The sequence below is a fragment of the Falco punctatus genome, assembly GCF_963210335.1.
Source record: "Falco punctatus genome assembly, chromosome: 2".
Lineage (NCBI taxonomy): Eukaryota > Metazoa > Chordata > Aves > Falconiformes > Falconidae > Falco > Falco punctatus.
This window is the reverse complement of record NC_137581.1, coordinates 95612757-95633418: the sequence shown is the minus strand read 5'-3', so window position 1 is coordinate 95633418 and position 20662 is coordinate 95612757. Positions and strand designations below refer to the sequence as shown.

The window sequence follows — 20662 nt, the reverse complement described above, 5'->3', positions numbered from 1 at the left end:
ACGCTTTGCAAAGAGCAAACCAGCCAAATTTTATTCCAATTAGATGTATAAATATGAGAGTCTTTGTCAAAAATTGGGATCTTCTATACTTCACACATTTTTGTATCTCCAGAGGAAACATTTGTGTGACTTCAAAGCTTCAGTCTGTTCTTGTTCCTTATACAATAGAGCTTGCTGCTTTGGATAGATAGTGTGTGCTGCTTCTGGTGTTCCCCCTCCCAAATCTTAACAGCAAGTAAGCCTCCAGGAATCAGCAAAGTGACAATCTTGTTCTCTGTGACATGGGGTATGTTTTTTTGTATAAATATGCTGCCTTAGAATTAGGTTAAAAACACTCACTTCGTGAAGCTCTTTGAGGTGCATTGTTGATGAGCCCTCAACCTTTGAAAAAAAACCAAAAAAAACCAATGGCTTGGGTTGGTCAACCTAAACTTGAGGTACCCCAAATCAATATTCACTTCTGAAATGCTTGGGTCTGCCTGTACATCATTCAAGAAAGCAGAAATCCAGGAAGTAGAATCCCAAACTGTGACGCCACGTTCAAAGGGTCCCTAGTAATGTCGGTAAGCTAAATTAAGCTAGCTGGAGAGAAAGGAATTCAGTGAGAGCTACCCAGCAAGGCAGAGCTGCTACAGCACCCCAGTATAGATCCCATACCTTCTCTCTCCCTGTTGTATATAAACAGGGACACAACCTTGCCCTAAAGGAAGTTCACATCAGTCTTCCAGGAAATGTTAGCAGGAGCAAGACCACACGTTTGTTCTGCTTTCATACCTTGTTTATCAACGTTTTTCTACTAATGTCTTAACTGGCAAAAAGGCTGGACAGAAGGAAAACCTTTCCAGAAGGGCTAAACATAGCCTGACTCAGGTTCACAACTTTTCTCGTATTGTTCCTGAAGGTATTTATTTTGCAGATTCAGTCAGTACTTCATAAATCAAGAGAGACAGAAATGTTCAGGTTTTTGGTGACTAGGCTTTTTCACAGCATTTTTAACAGTCTTTTGAAACATTTGAAAAGCAGCACTCCATAGAAAGGCTTAGAGACATCATAAGTTGCATTTGTCCCTGAAGAATAAGTACATGTCCTCTGGGTAAAGATTTTACATAGTGAATAATGATGAAGACTGGTGATAAAGTAGTCCCAATTGCTACTGATGGTCCCAATGCCATGTTGTTGTAGTTTAGCATAAAGAGTGCAAGACCTCAAAAAGACATAATGATGTAGAAGAGTTCAGTCTAAGGATTATCATTTAGTTGTTACAGAAGCTCCTATAAAGAGAAAAATCAGAAGGTAAACCTTTGTTTCTTGCTAGATGTTGAGAGCATAAAGAATGACTGTTTGATTTTATTTTAAAAATCAACATCTCTGCTCTGAGCCGAGTATTCGAAATCAAGTGGAAATAATACCTCACATCATTTGAGACTTGTGACTAGTAAGAACAAATCAATTATGATTAGTTTGTAAGCTAAGTTAGTAGAAACATGTACAGCATATGGAATCCACAGAGCATCAGAGGGGGCTAATCCACATTTGTGTGAACTATCGAGTCCTCAATAATTGCTCCAATGTACATGTGGGAAGGCCAAGATGAAAGGTTTGTGTTAGATGCTTAACAGGGACCGTACATAGGTGTTCAGACTGCCCAGGCATCTACAGCCCTTCTGGCATGATCAATAAAATGTCGGTCTAGTCAATCCTCCATACCTTGGCCCTGCCACACCACCCTAAGGTCCACAGAGCAGCGATTCAAAAGAGGGAAGTTCAGAAAGTGGCCTCCCAGAGGTACATCTAAAAGGCCACATGCTCACAGAACAGAAGGATGACCAAAGCCTTCATTCAAAACACATGGAAATAGGTTCTTCTTTTACAGAAGAGCCTCATGGGCAGTATACTAAGCAGATGTGGGGATATATTTCTGGAAAGAAAAAAAAAAAAAAAACCCAAACCACCAAAAAACAAATCAAACCCAAAAAACAACAGCCACCACCACCAAAAAAAACATCCCAACCTATATACCAGTGCCAGTATAAGACAAACGAGGAGATTCCTGATCTTAGGCTATTCTCTAATCCAGTGGCTTGTAGCTTTTCCAAGAAACTGGAGTTTGAATTTCCTGCCAAGCTACACTGGAGTACCAGAATTTTCTGGGTCTTGTGCAGTCCTGTCGGGCACTCTGGCAGGTCTATGTTATGGCACTTGCTTCATCCTTCCCACAGCACAGTGAGCTCAGGCACATGCTCAAGGCTGTAGTTGTCTCTCCAGAAAAAGCTAAGTATTTCAAATATCTATTACGACTTTGCAGCTTGACACTTTCCTCCAGATTTTAATTTAGCCCCAAGGAAACATTTTAAGGTCAGAGAGGAACCATTTGTAGAGGCAGGAATGGAATTCCACCATCAATCTCAGATGCAGACCACACCCTCCTACTCACCACGCAAGTATGAGCGTGCATCCTTCAAGATCCAGGGCTTAATCCTTTCTGTTCTCCAAATGCTTTACAGCAACTGTCAGGCTGAAACACAGTATGAGGCTTTTGATGCTAAATTTCAAGTACACTTCCTTACTCTTATGACTCCAACTCCTCCGTCTTCTCTGTTTAGAAACATACTGGGGTAACATACACTATAAATAAAATAAATGTCTTCAAAGAAGGCCTCAGATGCTCAGGAAGCCCTTTGCAGTTTATGGTTCAGTCTGTTTCCTCTTGGGTTTAACCTGACATGCTGGCTTGTTAAGATCTATGTGGTGCTTCAGATATTTTCAATTAGTCTTACTAAGACCAATTCCCCTCCCACTTAGACTAAATCAGAATTGTCATCCATGTTATCTGAACTTTGTCATTGATCAGAGAATAAGTCCTAAATTAATAATGGACTAATATGGGGAAAATAGAAAGGGGATGATCTGAATATGGACAATCCAAACTAACAAGGTTATCTAGAGAGCTCAACTGAAAAAATGACTTTCTTGGAATCAAGAGGAAGATTTTATCCATTACGCTAGTAATTCATTTCTAACCATTTTATGCACACAAAATATATGCTTGCCTTTGTTTCTACATAATGGTACAAAAGTCTCAGAAAATTATGTCAGTAAATATAAATAATGACCAGTCTTGATTCTGGTATAACAAGAAAGAAACAAAAGAAAGCTCATGAATTGTAGAAGCAAGTTTTGAATACCCGAAAGAATTAATGGGAAGTTAATGAGTACACAACATGAGACTGAGTAGGAAAGCAACAGAGTCAGAGTATAAGTACTATGGAGGAAAAGCAGGAAAACGTAAACAGGGAGACCACAGAATGACATAGGGTATCAACAACAGACAAAGAAAAATACAAGGCATACAAAGAACTGAAATAAGAAACCAAACAGATGCAAGAAGCCAGAAAAGAAAAAAAGCCCCAAAAGTAATGAATAATTTAAAGAAAAGTACTATTGAAAAAGACAGTGTGACATACAAATCTTAGCAGCCCGTCAAATTTTAATTATCTTTTCAATTACTAATTAGGCCTTCTCATTGATTCAATGAAATGACAAATTTTCAAGAGTTTTAATGTTAGTGTTTCCTGCCCCCCATGATCCGCTCATCACAGTGGAAAACCAGAATCCCAAAGAGCAGAATGAGACATTTCCTGCAAGATCATCTCTGCCCCTCAATACTACAGGTACCCTGAGTAAACATCTACCCTAAACGAAGAATGTGGCAGAAATTTCAATGATATCAGCGGAGTAGGATTTTACATGCATTCACGACAAATAAACCTCTTTGAGAAAGCAACCTATCTAAAATGGAAATTATCTTTTCTTTTTTTTTTTTTTTTTTTTTTTTGTAGGCTTGACTGGAATAATTACTTCTCCAACCATATGACCATCAAAGAGAGCACAACCGACCAGCATTAGCAGGCGCACAGCCACATGATGCACAGCAGTGGTACCTGTGATACAAGTTACACACATACTCATTTGAAGCATCTCAATTTCTTCCTCCTAGCTCTCCAGACTCATTTCCTTTTAACCAAACAAGAGACAGAAAGACACTCGTTGACCCAGAGCCAGTTGTCATCATCACCTCTGTGTCACCTCTCCCTCTTCTGTGCACAGCAGCACTGGGACACCGGAGGGCAGGAGGAAAGCCAGGCATTTCCCCCGCAGCCTGGAAAGCAGCAGTGATGGTTAGAGCAGGACAAAGCTGTTACAGTTCGTGCAGGAAACCTATGCCCAGGCCAAAGTGCAAAGGAAGATACCTGGAGCTTTGCCCCTGCTCCTTTAGAGCTAGCACACGGAGCGTGTTGTTACCTACACACGACAGAGAAAAAGCCATTTGGACTCCTTTCACTTAAGATGGCTTTCAACTATGTGTGTTAAATCTTAAAAAAATATCAACAAGGGTGCATTGGCCATGGGAACATTAACTCATTTTTGTATTACTGCTTTTGCTAAAATTACTTCAACAGGCAGCTAATTAATTTCAGAAAGAGTTGTTAAGTCTTTTCACTCAAATTCAGTGGGAACATCTGTGCAGTATGTGCCACAGGAAAATCACCTGCACTAAGAACTGGTCCACTGTTAGCCATGAGCCTTTGATGAGATTCAATACGTAGACAGTAGTGCTTGCTCTAGAGCAACCCAAGAAGGCATCCTTTATCTCTTCTTTTTAGTACTTAAGACTAATTCTTTCAATAATTCTTAATGCTTAATTAAGAAAGAAGACAGTGAGCATAATCTCTTTTAGAGAAACCAGTACTAAATATAAATGCCATTTGAGAACAGATGTATTTACAGATTATATATAATTAATATTATGTTGAAAATGGACAAAATTTAATTAAATTGATATTGTATATCTAGAGAACTCTGAAGAAGTAAAATCTCCTGTTCCCAGCTCTTTGAGAACAGGATGTTTTCTGTATATTGCACCAGTGCACAAAATGCACCAGAGCAAACAGAAAGATTAATTGCTGCACTCTAAAAAAGCTAAGTCTGAAAGAAACTTACATCAGTTTCTGTGCTTAGAGTTGCTGAAAGGAAAGGACAGATTTTACAGAGAAAACCTGGGTTTGAATCTATACTAAAGATGCTCAGAGTACCTGAAGTTTTGCAAGAAACAAGAGAAAAATTCAAAGCCAAGCAAACCTCCATTTTTGCAATGGAGAAGGTGGCAGTGAGAAAATTAATCTTGTGCATTAATCTTAGAATTCCTCACAAGTGACTCAGGCCTGCAGAAGAAAACATTCCCACTATCTGGTTAGAAAACATCATGTTTCCCACACAGAAGGGAGGAGAGGAGCCCAAGCAGTGCTGGTTTTACTGCTTTCACTCTGCTGAATCTGTTTGCAGATGCTTCAGCTGTTCAGAGTCCGAAACTACTACGGAAAATAGTTTCCATTTACCAACAAAATTTAAACTAGCCCTCACAAGTATAACGAGCTCAAGTCGGACATTCCTAAACAATTATTTAATGGTTTATAATTTATTATATTAGACCTTGGTAAAACCATCTTAGTACCACAAGCAGCAGCAAAGTAAAGAGATGCTAGTAACTCTGTAGCAATACATGTTTACGCACTTAAGAGCTATAAAAACATACTTTACATGGTGACAAGCGAAGAAAAGTCTATCCATCAGTGAAGAGTAGGAAATACCCTTGGTGAACTGGAGGAGTGAGAGAGGTCAGAAAACCACCTGCAGCACCTGAACCTCCACTGCTTCTTGCTGCTGAGCCAAACAGCTCCTTCTTTCAGCGAACGGCTGGCTCCGTCAGGAGCACTGACCACACACAGCTCCCCTTCACCTCAGTAAAAGCCAACTGGGAAAAAATAAATTTCAAAGGTCAGGTTTGCAAAAATGACAGTCAGTCCTGATGCTTCACTTTTAATCCTTCAACGCTTCCAACAGAAGCAAGAGCATTCCTCTGGGAAGTACAAGAAGTAAGGCGAGTTACAACCAACTGCTCTCATAACCACTGCCATGCCAATAAGCTGATGCTCAAGCCAGCCCCTAAGCAGCAGGAGATGCAGGTGTCCCAGCCTACGTGACTTCAGAGCACTGGACCGCACTCATCACCCAGCAGAGGCTTGCATTGCACCAGCTCTCAGCCCGCTCACACCCCCTGGGATATGAGCATCAGCATGGAAAATGCGACACGAAGAGTGAGCAGGAGGCCGGTCACACCAGAGCTGGGAGCTCAGGGTGCCTGCCCAAGGGGTGAGGTGTTCCTCAGCATCATAGCCTCACACCTGCATCCCATGGGTCTCACAGGAGACTCCAGGTGGATTTGAAGATAGGATCAGCAGGACGAACTGAAATGAGCACCGAAAGCTAATTTACCATCTTCGTAAAACATATGGGGCAGCAAGGGAAAAATGCCTCCTGTAGAAGCAATTAAAAAAACCCCAAAGCTTCACCACTTGCAAAACAAGAAAGAATCTGTATGAAACAAACTATACAGAACACTTATGGTAAGCAACAGATGGCAATTTATTCATCTTAAAAGTATTTCCCAATACAGTTACTCAGCTAAGCTTCTGTTTTAATTAACATAACATGAAAGTTGAATTCAGAAATATTTTTTCTCTATTTTATTTATACATGTGGGAACCATTTACAATTCAAACACAATTTTTTTACTGTGTCCCTGAATGAAAATTAACATTTTGGTCTGAATAGCTTTTCTGTACCACCTTAGGTCTTTCAGTAATTACTTTTTCACAACATAATGTATTGAGAAAGCACAGAGATTATTGAAAATAATTTTACTGGCAACAAAGGCAGGCAAATTATAAAGTGCAAATATTTCAAGTTTTTAAAGCCAAGTCCTCCTATTATGAATTATATTTCCAACTTTCTTCCACTTTCCTTTATTAAGTATTATTTTTAATCTCCTATTGGAACAGAAATATTGTACCAGGATATAAAATATTCTTTAGTGCTTTCCCCTCACTCTCTGTATCTTGCACATTAGGTCAGTTGCCCCACATCATGGCCCAGCAAAAAAGTTGTAACAAAAAAGTGGAGGCAAAATATGTTCTAAGAATGCCACCATAAAACATGCAATTCTTTGTGACTTCAAAGAAAATCAAGAAGTTTTTCCACTTTTCACACTATGCTAAGTGGCACAAGACAAATTATGGAATTTAAGTTATTAACAGTTTTTCCCATGTATCTCCTGTGATTTACAAAACCCTTAATTATGTTTAGATTTTTTGTTGTTGTTAGGGGTTTTTTTGGTTGCTGTTGAGTTTGGCACAGACAGGGACAAAGTGTCTCCGAGCCATGACCAATTAGAAGCTTTTATATGAAAAAAAAATAAAATAAAGGCTTGTTACTAGCTAAGTATTTATTTTAATCTGTCAACAGGTTACAAAAAAACCAACAAGATTAAAGTGAGACAGCACAAAGAAAGAAAAAGAATTACAATATACCAACTACATCAATTAGACTGATGAATTTCCAAGGTGATTTTACAAATGAAGGCATTTGAGAAATGTATATATTACAGACTATAAATCATATACATGTAAATGAAAGACTATACTACAACAGTTATTTCAAGAGAAATTACAACAAAGGAAGGTTTTTCTTAAGTTCTTCTAATGAAGTTACAACCCATTCCCCTCCTGACACCAGGTGCTCAATAATTCCACCAAAAAGGAGGGCAAAGTAGGCATACACACATATTCATTTGCCATTCATTTTTTCTTTCATCCACAGCACACTAATTATCCTAATATGCATACAGGCTAACATACATACTTACTAACTTTCCATAAGCACCTTTCATAAATATACAGCATATTGATGTGAACTTGGGGAGGGATTATAGAAAACTTCATAAAGAAATGTTTTATATAAAGACAAATTTCATCAATATGTCTGACAGCTTCACTAAAAGATTTCACTGAAAAGATATTATCCAGCAATATAAAATCTAAACCCAGGTAACATTAACCCAGCAAGGCAGAAATGGCAGATCTTTGCTTAGTTTGGAGTGACTACTTTTCTAATGCTTTAGAGCCATATTAGAAAGGCATGTCTAAGAAAATAACTTTGCATGTATTGTCTAGAAAAAGTGTAATAAAGCAAGCTGTTGATCTTTAATAACTGAAAAAGTAAGGATAATACCAGATATTCTCTGACTCAATAGTAAAATAGTGAAAGTTAAACTACTGAGGAGTTAAGTAACATGCCACAAAAAGTCAGTAAAAGAGCAAGAATACTCGGTTCTCCTGAAATGTTACATTTGCCCCACGATGGGAGATTCCACCTCAACTTTAAGTAGTCCAACAGACCATAAGTTAGGACAATTATAATTTAGTATCTGTTATAAAGCCATTATTCTCTACAGAAAATTAAAATCTAGGGTTTCTTTGGTCCCTATTTTCAACAGGGAACTAGAATGCTTAGAATTGTAAATGTTAAAGAAGCCACCTTTCTATAGCCCCAGATCTTAAAATGCATACTTTTTACAAGAGCTCTTCAGGTATGTTTATTTCATGCTGTCAGTTTGGTTAGTAAAATACTGAAAACTTAGGAGTAGAAATACTCTACTGAAGTCAGGGGGACTACACATAGTGAGGTCAGTCATGCAGGATTTTATCTTAATGCTGACACTCCAGAACTGCCCGTGTAACTAGTTTCACAGTAGATAAAGATGAACAATATAACCCACATCCTCTATCACCGTAGCTAACCATTACTCACTTCTTCCATTCAATAAAGATTGACTTCTTAATCTACAAAATCTCCTGGTCACCTATCAATGCATGAACCACTTGCTCCACTGCTTATTCAGGAGTCATTTGACCTGCTCTTCATTGATCTCCGTCTCTTTTCCCTGTAATACTTCTAATCTATCTCATCTGCCTGGACGGGCTCTGCATTCTCCTTTCCCCATTTCTTCCTCTTCAACTACTTGACTCTTTGACGTGTCTTCCTTACTTCCTTTACACCCATGCTAGATCCTAGCAATGTAATAAAGAAAAATTACTTTGAAAACATATGCCTTAACTTCTCAACTTCTATACCACCTCCCATGCTTCTACTTGCTTTATTCAAATAGCATTCATTAGTAGTTGTCTGATTTCTTCTTACCTTAAAACAGAGGCAGACCAGGCAGCTGCTACAGCACTGCCACTGGGTAAACTCTGTGGTAAGATTACAGCAGAGAAGCCTGTGCTCATACTGCAATCCCATAATGAATATGAATTAGGTCACCCTTTAGTGACAAAAGAACAAGCCACTTTTCATGTATCATGGAGTAAGAGCATTTCTAATGGGCAGAAACTACTTAATAGCCAATATGCAGCAACGTAAGGTTTGAATTTACTTTGATGTAACTTGCTTACATTTCAAAAATATAAACTCTTCAGGAAAGCTGTTTTAGACTTCACGGTCACTTACTCCAGGGATCTTCAGAGTATACATTTTCTACCATTATTAGCTGCTTTACATAGTCAGAGAACTGTAAAGAAATTACAGCCAAACCTTTTACGTCATATGTAATAGAAAATGCAGCAGAACATATCCATATGATAAGATAATCTTCCATCTGAGACAGACTCCATCAAACCTCTCAAAAAGTCTTGTTTCTGCTATTTATTGTAACCTTGCACAATCTTTAGGTTTTTTGTGAAGCAGGCTGAAAATTAGGTATTCTTACCTCAAATAATGCAACAGAACTGCATTGCAGGTACCTCAGAGCAACTTACGACGTTTAATCACTTTTCTTCTAGGGTTCTCCCTTAATCTGAGGTTTCAAAAGTCATACAGCATGTCAGCAAAAATAATGCACTGATGGGAATATTCTGACAGAAGCACAGAAACTTGCCGCTGCCATGGCTTCAGTCATTTTCTTAAAAAAGTTACAAGACCTAAAAGAACATTTAACAACAAAACTATCATTTATTCTGGAATACATCTTTCCATACGTGCTGCCTAGGTCCTGTCTCTCCCTGTCAAGGAGATATTAGACAACTTGGCAACTAGATATGAAAGAAACAAAATAAAAACTGTCTCCAGATATTCAATCCTGCAAAGGTCTGAGTACCTGAAAGGCGAGAGGCTCCTCAGATGCTTACTGCTTAACAAGAACTTTCCATATCTCTCAAGACCAAGCCTAAAAGAGCTTTTCATTTCTTGGTGCCAACCCATTTAATGTAATCCTATCTCCTTGATTATGTGTATTCTGGGAAAGGAAAGCAGCGTTCTGTCTTCAACTATGTCTTTGCCTTTCCAATCCACACAATTCTTGGTATCTTTTCAGCTATATACGCCTACAGCTAACTTTGCGTGAATTAATGTCACTTTCCCATAAAAGCTGGCTAGAACATCATAAATAAGTGACAAGAGTTAAATAAACTCCTTGGAAAGCAAAGCTCAGAACGAGATGGAGACTCCCTGCAGCCACCCCACCCGGCAGCAAGGCAGCAGAGGCCACCCCAGCCGCTAGTCCCCACCATCCCAGAGCTAAGTGAGACATTCCAAGGCAGCGGCTCTTGTAAATATTTTGAATGTCATATTCACAAGGAACATAACCGGGCAATTCAGTACACCACCATTACGGAAGTAACTCTGAGAAGGTGCAGGTTTTATTAGAGTCAATGCCTTCTGCTTCCCTGCTTGTGAAAACTCCCGGGCTAGCATACAGCTAAATTTTCACTGGTTTTCCTGTCATTTGTCAAGTTACAGAGCAACACGCACACAGAACTTCTTAAAAATCAGGTGGAAGACAAACAATTTACAAGCACTTCTGACAGCACTGGCCAAAATAAGTTTGAGGTCATCCCTCAGCTTTCCTCAAAGTATATCAAAGGAGGTTGCCTGCATTTCTCTTGAACAGGCAGAGCAGCTTCAGACTCACTGTATCCTTCTGCCCTTCTCTCTCTTCTCAGGTCTTGGTTTGCCTTTGCCCTTACCTCCCACAGTCTGCCATTTGCTCAGCCTGCTAGCTCTCCTTTTCCCCTTAAACCCCGTACACCAGTAAACCAGCCCTCCCACCCCCCATTCATGTGTGGTGCCATCTCGTCGTACGTGTTTGGAAGCCTACACATCTCTCCCTTCATCCCTCACCAACCACAGCAGCCTCCTCACATCCTGGCTCCCTAAACTCTCGAATGTATGCAACCCTGGCTAGGACGGGAGGAGATCGGGGGCTGAAGGGAAGCAGCTCATTGAGAACTGCTTTAAAATACAATTAAGCAACAGCAAAATGTGTTTCCAGCACAGCATGCATTCACCAGGCCTGTAGAGGTAATATGGCTGAGAGAGACAGTCTCTTCTGGCTGGGGAGGCTGTCTGGTGGAGGAATTACAGAGTGAGGACAGGACTATCCCTCGGCACTGGAACTCTGCCAAGACGAGGCAATGGGATGAAAGGACCTGACCTCTGAGATTTGCCTGAGGATTAAATGAGCTTCTTCACATTGTGTACAAATGTCACTGTTTTGATTGTGGTTTGCCATCCTACTAGACTGTAATTAGGGTTCCTCTCTCAGCATAAACTAATTACATCAGCAGCCCAACGTGTCGTGGGACTGCATGCACACTTCCTCCACGAGCGTCTCCTCCGTGTGACACACAACTGTCATGCCTACCCCTCTCCTTACCAGGGAGGCACAACCCCCCTGGCCCACAGGCACTTCAGGTGCAGGCAGGCCACCACAGGCAGATTCTTGCTGGACACAGTCATGGTGCTAATCAGATCAATATAAAAAGAAATGTTCTTATTACACATAAAAATTTAGTACAATGAGAATCCTCTAGACATTTTTTTTAAATGACCGAATCCCCTCATTCTCTTCCCTAACCTGACTGTCATCAGTGGTGTCTCCTCAAAGTTAAATGTGAAGACAACAAAGGACTGGGCTCCAACACCTTTACCAAATAAAATACAGATGCATGAGGAGAGTTGTTTTGTAAGCTTCTAAGAATGTTTAAATAATGGAGATTCAAAAGCAGATATGATAATACCACTGGACAGAAAACATCACGCTGTCTGAAGAACAGTGATTATCTTAAATGACAACAGATGGAGCCAATCTCTTCACCCAAGGTGACAAGTCACAAGCGAAAAGCATTCTGCCTTTTCAACACCCCACCTCAAACACTTCAGTTAGTTACACTAACAAAAATTTATATTGCCATCGCACACTCCCAAGGGGCTCCTCTTGTGCTAGGTTCCCACCTCCAAAAGTCTCAGCAAGAAGTCATCCCTCCCGCTCTTACTGCGGCACGTAACCTGCGAGAACAGCACCACACACCTGGCCATTTACCATGCACAAGGCACATGCAGATTGCTACCCCTCAAAATTGCCCCCACCTGCCTTCTCTGTACTAGCAGTGAAGAGGCAATTCCTAAAGCAGAATCTGAAAAAAATCCAAAAGAAGTACTTTCTACCACCTAGATGATTTAACTGACACATGCCACAATAGCCTTTCTTTCATGCAGTGATACACCAAGCCTGGTCCTGTCAGTTACAAATACATCCAGTGTAAGAATAATCACACACACTGCAAGACTAAAGAGGATTTTGTGTACATGGCAGCCTTGGTCACCTTCAAAGGGAACTGCAGGGCGGGGAGAGTTATAAAGTCTTCTGTAAAGATACATACAGTGATAGAGTTAGTAGGTCATCTCTAATACTCATTTCATTCTACTGACGAAGAGTTTCTCTGACAGACTGAAGAACACAGCCACAGACTCTGGGGAGCAGCCCCACAAAATGGGCAGACCTGGGAGCTTTCTCATTTTAAAATCCCAACTGTACTGCAACAAATCAGCTTCCAAATGTCCAGTGGGATATTTGTGTTTAGCAATATAGCAAAACATTAATGCCCCCCAAACATTAACCATGTGACATTGCTAGCTACTGAGAGTCAAACAGAAACTCATTCTTTCCCAGCTAGAAAGAGTATCATTAAGTCCTAGCTCCTAAGAATTAAAAGGACAAATTAGGTTAATGTGTGGCAAGGATCATAAATGCAGTGTTCTCCCTCATGAGCAGAGGATAACTTCTTGGAAGACTTTCTGCAGGTTCAGCAAACACTAAGCAACAGAAGTGAGCTTAAGTGAATACTTAAGCTACTGAGGCTACTGCCTCAGTTAGGAAGAACATCTCTGTGGTCTACACCAAGGGCTGTAAGGAGCTCCAGTGGAGCTAAGGTGCCAGAGGGCTGTAACAGGGAAGTGAAGAGGGAGGTACCCCGGGGCTAGGATCTTAACAGTAAGGAGCAATGTGAAGCCCGCTTATCAGACACAACTGCCCTTTGCACACAGGACAGCAATGGGGAAAACTTTTCAATGAGAGCAGAAAGCTTTAAAAGGGAACAGGTACTTCTCCTCCGATGCATCCTTATCTCATTTCATACATCTATGTATTTATGATCAGGCTTCAGACATAGGCACTTCGTGCAGTCCAGATCTTGTAGAGATTCCTCTGTGGACTACTGAGAAGTACTAGCAGTTCAGTCCAAAAACTTTGTGAACATTGCATAAAACGAATACTGCTCAGCTTAAGCGGAAACAGCCACTGTTAGGAAAAAAAAAAAAAAGTCTCCTAAAACATTAATCATTTCTACATCAGCATATGTAGTCCAGGCACATTCCTTCTTCTTGCACACCTCCAAGAGCATACATTCACAGCCCAGAACAAGGCTACGAAGAGATGACAAAGCACCTCAGCCTGTAAAACAGAAATATTTGGCTAACTGACTGGTCATGAGGAACATCCAAGATTAGCAGAAAAGTAAGAACACTTTTTTTTCCCCTCAAGAGCTCAGCAGTCTGCTTCTCCTTCCCCCTTTCCTTTCACCAAGTGGAGATGCTTCGTCCAGCTGGTTTTATCTCAGCTGTCTCAGGACTCCAGAAATGGTTCATTCTCTTTCAACAGTTGTGCTCTTCACTACAGCTACACACGGCTCATCACAACAATCTGTGGTTAGAAGACACCACCAGTCTTCCATAGGATCTTACTACCATTACAAATACTTTTTAAGTCTCATTTCAAAGTCCACCTGCTTTTTGGACTGAACTGTTATTTTCCAGAAGAGTTATTGAACATTTATAATTTATAATGTTTAGACTTGGGCATGTCTCTTTTCTAGTCCTTATTTAGTTGCTACCGTGTAAGACTGCCTGTCGATGAGCAGCTAAAGGAAATTTTCATTCTTCGTTATTCTGCTGAATATTTAGAGCAAAACAACAACCTACTTTGGAGTTTTCATCCTCCTAATTCAGGGCAACATGGATATTTCAGGACTACAACACCACTTTGAGCCTAAAATGACTAAACCTTTTAAATGCTGTACATCTCTGAGATAACAAATACCTGCTGGCAGGAAGTCAAGGGGGGAAAAAAGTTTTACATAGGACCTTCATATTCATTTAAGAACTTCTGCTCCAAATACAGAGGCAATATTAGACATTTTCATCACTGATACAAGGTTACACAATAAAAAAAATGAAAAGGGAAAAAATAATCTATTTGTTTTTTTGACATCTTTCTCTGCAAGGATGGACTGCAAGGCTTCAGTACTTTTGATTGTTCACCTATTAAAGCAATTAATTCTTCCACGTATTGGCATTACATGGATAAGTTTTCCTCACTTAGAGGAAGAGAAGAGTTGACTGGAAAGCCAGGATTATCATTTTGATTCTTATGCATTTAGGAAGGTAGAATTGCATCTTTGCATCTGACAAAAACAACCCATATTTAATGCCTTTTTAAAGCATTGTGGCATAATTTGCAAAGAAAATGTTACAGAGCATCTTTGATTGCTTTGCTTTTATTTCAGAACATTATTCTCATTTGATAAAGATTTCACAAGATGTCTTTTACATCTGCATGCAGGATTTCTTGGCTCCAAAACATGCATAAAGCCTTCCAGCTTCCTACATTTCATAAAAATGAAAACACAATGTAGTGTTGAGCTACAATCCGGCACAACTTAGATAGGAAGCTAAAAGTAGTTACAGGTACCACATCTGCTCCTGAATCTTAGTAATTTTTGTTGGTTTAACAAGCAAGTTTGTGGGTTGGGGTTTTTTCCTTATTATAAGTGAAAGATCTACACTAAAAAAAGAGATTACTTGCACCTATAAAACACTGGGGAAAGTGGTTATAGAATAACAACAGATCTACACTGGCTTTTGAGAAGAGCAGCAATTCTCCTTGTATCAAAACCTTATGGATACTAGCTCACTTTTTGGTGAGACACAAAGATACCCACAACAGAGAAAGCTGAGTGCAGAACCAAGCTTGTGTGCTCTTGTCTACACTGTGTGCACGGACTGAGCACACAGGATTGATGTCAACCCTGGGACCACACTTCCTAGCGGCGCGCTCCAGTTACGTCAAGCAGCCATCATGAGGTGCATAAGCCACCTACAGATGTCAAATGCCACGGGAGTTAACGGGCACGCAGACTGCCTACGCTGCCCGTAGGACAGTGCTGGCATGCTGCACCAAGGTACGCAAACGCCATGACAAGGTTGCCTGTCAGGCCCACATCATGGCAGACCTGCTACACCTCTAGGGACACGTGGGGGGAAGGTGGGAATGTCCGGCATGCAAGTCGAATGCAGCAGGGCTGCCAGGCTGGGAAACAGCTCTGCAGAAAAGGGTCCTGGTTCTGGTGGACAACACGCTGAACTCGAGCCAGCAATACGCCCTCACAGCAAAGGCGGCAAACAGCTTCCTAAGCTGCATAAGCTGCATTAGGAGAAGTGTCACCAGCAGGTCAAGGGAGAGGATCCTTCCCCTCTACTCAGCCTGGGTGAGACACCTTGAACGTTGGGGTCCCAGTTCTGGGCTCCCCAGTACAAAAGAGAAAGGGACTTCCTGGAGAAAGTCCTCCAGCAAAGGGCCACACAAATAATCAAGGGATGGGAATGTCCCTCATCCAAAGGGAGGCTGAATGCTGGAGGTGAGAAGCCTTAGGGAGGTCTTATCAACATGTGAAAATACCTGATGGGGGGAGGAAGTACAGACTCTTCTCTGTGGTGCCCAGTGACAGGATAAGAGACAGCGGGCATAGACTGAAATCCCACTTAAACATAAGCAAAAACTTTCACTGCGAGAGTGGTCAAACAGTGGAACACGTTGCTCGGACAGGCTGTGCAGTCTTGTCTCTGGAGATACCCAAAACACAACTGGACACAGCCCTGAGCAACCTGCTGTAGCTGACCCTACTCTGAGTAGGGGGTTGGACTAATCCAGGGGTCCTCAAACCTTTTAACCCGGGTGCCGGCGCGCGGATGCAGTGGCAGGCCGTCATCTGCGGCTGCTTGGTTTCCCCCCCCCAACCCCCGGCGGGGGGGGGGGGGGGGGGGGGGGGGGGGGCGGGGAGGGGGTCACGGGGGTCTGTAAATACCGGGGGCCAGATTGAGGAACGTGGGGGGCCGTATCCAGCCCACGGGCGTAGTTTGAGGACCCCTCGACTAAATGATCTCCAGAGGCACCTTTACAATCTTAACTATTCTCTAATTCTGTAAAAAATGAGAAAGAAAAAAAGATAACTTCTAATTTATCCCTGGTACAAGTCATATTAGACAGTACTTGTAAAACTGGCAGGAATGTATGCGGAGAAATACAGTTGTTAACCTGACAGTGCCATTCATTGAAACTTATCAGTAGACTCGAGCCAGTTAATACTTTCCCTCTCTACCCTTCCCAGAGGAAAGAAGAGCTGTTTTAAACCCATAAAACTTCTGTCAGATAGAAGTTTCTGTTTATCTCCAGTAGCTTACTGATCAGCTGAGAAAATATGGCAAAATATCATTTAGAAAAACAAATCAGTACATCGTGCTATTTTCCCCAAACCTTTACCACTAGTCTTGAATTTTTACAGACTATTAACACACTAATTAGTCCACTGCTGAAATAAAAAAGTACCTATTGTGATAGTTACACTCCACAGAATATTCAAAAGTTATTATGTAAACGAATTTCTTCATAATTCAAAATGTTAACGCACACATTTCATTATGCAGCATAAGAAAGCATGCTGGCTGCACACTAGAACTCCATCTAAATTTGGCCAAAAAAAATTGCTGCCAAAAGCAAGAGCTCTCCTTTAGGGGACAAACAAAAAACGAAGTAAGAAAGAATGTAATAAGAACATTTGCCCAAGTAATTCATTACCAAATTACCCAAGAAATTAATAAGCTAATAAACCTTTCCATTTAAAAGAAACCCATCACACTTAGATTTTATTTTACTGCTTCATGCCAATGATGAGGCTGACTCAAAGAATTTATATTCCAAATGAATGTGAAGTTGCAAAAAAACCTGTGTGGCTAGGGAAGAAATCCAAGGAAACAGTCTGGTCTTTTACTGCAAATCAAAGAAAGCAATTCTCAACATAAAAACTGATGTTTTCTAAAGTCACAAAACAATAAAGATAAGCCAGGCCATTTCTTCCTTTGAGGAGCTTTTGTTCATCTCACTGCCTTGAAATTCCTCTGGAGCAGAGTAGTATCTTCCCTTTGGACTCAAAGTTGTTGTCAGGCAGCTGCATTCAAAATCCACAAGTACTGGCATCTGTCTGATGCCGACACTCAACCCAGAACAGTGTTGCCTTAAGTCTCTTGCCTTGCCTTCTTGCCAGGATGCTTTTTCGCAAAAGCTCTGTCCCCACTCAGTGTCTCCTGACCACACAGAAAGGGATGCAAATGGGCCCAACGAGTTAACTGCATACTCCATAACAAATGTGACACGTTACTTTCACTGACGTCAAAACAGCATCAGCTGTGGAATTTTACTTAAAGACAGGACAACATGAGAAGTCTTTATGCCTTCAACCAGCCTAGTGTTCCTCACCAACAGAGTTAAAGAGGATGTACTTGTCATGTTTGGCAAGCATTTATCCACAACTGGATATAGCTGCATCCTGTACTGTCTGTACAGTGGCACGGCATGTTAATAATTATTAGTAATAAAATACTGAGGAGTCCTATAAAATAGTAAAGGTTGTTCTGCCCTCCATGTCATGATGATTACAAATGAAGTCAATGCCCAGTTAAAGAGCCACTATGCAAAGCCATTTCTAGAAGAAAAATGAGACAGACACCTGAGAATGCTTATGCAGTGCTAGAGTGTCTGACATACCAGCAATGTCGGGGCGAGTGGGGCAGGGAACAGACTGCAGACTTTTTCAGCTGACTCCAGAAAGAGAAGAAACAACTCCCATTCACATTGAAGGGATTAGGATCAGTGTCCTGCAGACAGAAGTACACTACAAGCCACACAGCAATCAAGTATGTTTTTTAAGTTCCACATACAATAGGAGTAATGCCAAAAATTTTATCAGGGTAGACTTAACTGCATTGCATTTATTCATAGCCAGATCACAGCTCACAGCCTGTTACCAGTGCTAGAAAGCAGCCTTGGCTAAGAGTTTCACAGATGAGACAATGCATTAAGGGATTTGACTTACAGGAATGATTTTAAGATTTTGCTAATCTAAGTGATACTGCATTAAACCCATCCTAATATCTAAATTAATAAAGTTTAGAACAGGAAAAATAAAATGAGATTGCTGTATCAGCTTGCAAAGCCAAGCACCTCATGCCCATTAACCCAACACATATGTCATAATAAAGCAACACGCTGAAGTGGAACAGCATTAAATCCAGTGATGGCTAATAAAGCACAGCGCCTGGTGGGAGGAAAGTTGGTGTGCTGGGCAACCTGATCACAAGAGCTTGAAACGGGGAAATCCAGACATATAACGCACACAGGAAAGAATGAAGTTGTCCTACAGCAGCAGTCCCATTTTTCACCTTGCTCACGAGCTCACAGGATTTGCCTGCTACAAAATAGCCATAAGCTAAGGAAGCATTCAAAATGAGAGGCAAATGAGCGCTCTGCCACTCAGCTTCCCATTAGCAAACCATATGCCCTAAATTCAAAAAGCCTCCATCACTACATTCTTTAGCAATTCATGGAAGCCAATTCCCAAGTGTTTGTAAAACACTTCAAATCCTTCTTCGAGACCCCAGCTCAGCTATGTTTATACAACAGGAATATACCATGCACTCCCCAACCATCTGAATCAATTTTAAGGCAAAGCAGCCATGAAATGCATCAAACCTCCAGCTAATTTCTAAGGAGTTTTGCATTTCTGCTGCCATTTCTGGTTTTCTTTTTACTCCAGTCCTCATACTATTTATTTCACTTATTTAATGATTTACGTAGCACCTATATCCTTAGTTATCGGCCACCCTTCTCATATAGCCTTAAAAGGACTTGTTTAGGTTTGCAGGGGGAGGGGGGAGGAGAGGGGATTCCTTCTGAGTGCACTATGTCATGGTTGTTAGAAGCCAACAGATCCTGGCCTCCCGACCCATTTTTAAATGGCGAATTATGAAAATAGTCTACATGCTGTTTCTCACTAAATTCAGTTTTATGATTCCACTTGTAGCAAGAGATAGAATCTGCATTTTGGTGAGAAACAGTATGTGAAGTATTCTATAATTTTCACTTTAAAAGGATGCGAGAAGCACTGGCTCTTTACAAACTGGACATATTCAGCACACACACACAAAAATTTAAACAAGTCCTTTTAAGGCTGCAGAACTTCTGTCTTAAAAAAAAAAAAAAAAACACACACACACACACAAAAAAACCCTCACATATTTGCTGAACTGGGTTGCTAGTACTTCCCAGGGCTATTCTTTATCCCTCTATGAGAATCAAAATGTGCTCCGTCCCCATACACATGGGGACAAAAACACCATCTCATTCCTCACTGGAAGGGAAGGGATGGCCAGGTGACATTTCTTCCACTTAGCAGAAACCTTAAAAAAATAAAATAAAATGAAAATTTAAAAGTACCCTACAAATGGTAAAAAAAAAAGGGGAAGTGGGAAAAATGGAATTGGATTAAATCATTGCATTGAAACTACAAGCTACTTTTCTGCCCCAGTGACACTAAAGCTCAATCTGCATTTTCCAAACGCACTTTACCAGTTTTTGCTTAATTTCTCATTTCTTGCCTTCATACTATTAAGGTACTTTTAAAGACCAGAAGACCAGTTGGTACATCAGATTTTATGTCTTATAAAGTGATCTGCCCCCATTGTAAATACATTCCATTCAATAAAAAAGTCTAGAGATGAAAATATCTTATAACTTTTCCAGTTTTCATGTCCTCCAGCACATTTTGTCTCCATGGATACTCAAGGCTCTATTTTTCATTTATTCAGAGCGGAACACGAGCCTGTGAACAAATACACACAATGCTAATATCCTTTACCCAGAAACCTCCACAAATTCCTCAATGCAAATCTTTTTAATCTGAAATAGTCCTTCTGTGAAAACCAATACTTTTTGTGGACCCCACAAGTCCTCAGCAGACTATTTCCTATTCCAGACAACACTTTTGATAAGAGAACATGAGAAGAGGATGGTGAGCGTTATCTCACTGAGAGGTTGTTCAAGAAATACCCTGCTTCCATAAGAGAAGCCTCCTAATGGCTAACCTGAGTTTATTTATGCCTAGTTTATAATTCATTTGCTGTAACAGAATTTGCTTTCCTTTCTGTTTATTCCCTTGATATATTAATTGATAATAATCACACCCTTCTCATCTTCCCTTTTCACTAGGCTAAGCAAAGTTATTCTTCTCCAGTCCTCAAGACGATAGCACCTCTGTGTCTG

The 20662-nt window shown here is 40.6% G+C and overlaps 1 protein-coding gene across 4 annotated transcripts in view; it reads right to left on the bottom strand.

Annotated features, from left to right (window-relative positions):
• ARHGAP6 (Rho GTPase activating protein 6) overlaps positions 1-20662 on the bottom strand; it is a 344557-nt gene that overhangs the window by 128691 nt on the left and 195204 nt on the right. The window contains exon 1 of one of the 4 annotated variants that reach the window (XM_080376891.1): positions 3-16283. The exons of the other annotated variants lie outside the window; for them this stretch is intronic. The gene's annotated coding sequence lies outside the window, so the exon portion shown is untranslated. Of the gene's footprint in view, positions 1-2; positions 16284-20662 lie in introns of those variants that run through there. 4 annotated transcript variants of the gene reach the window in all.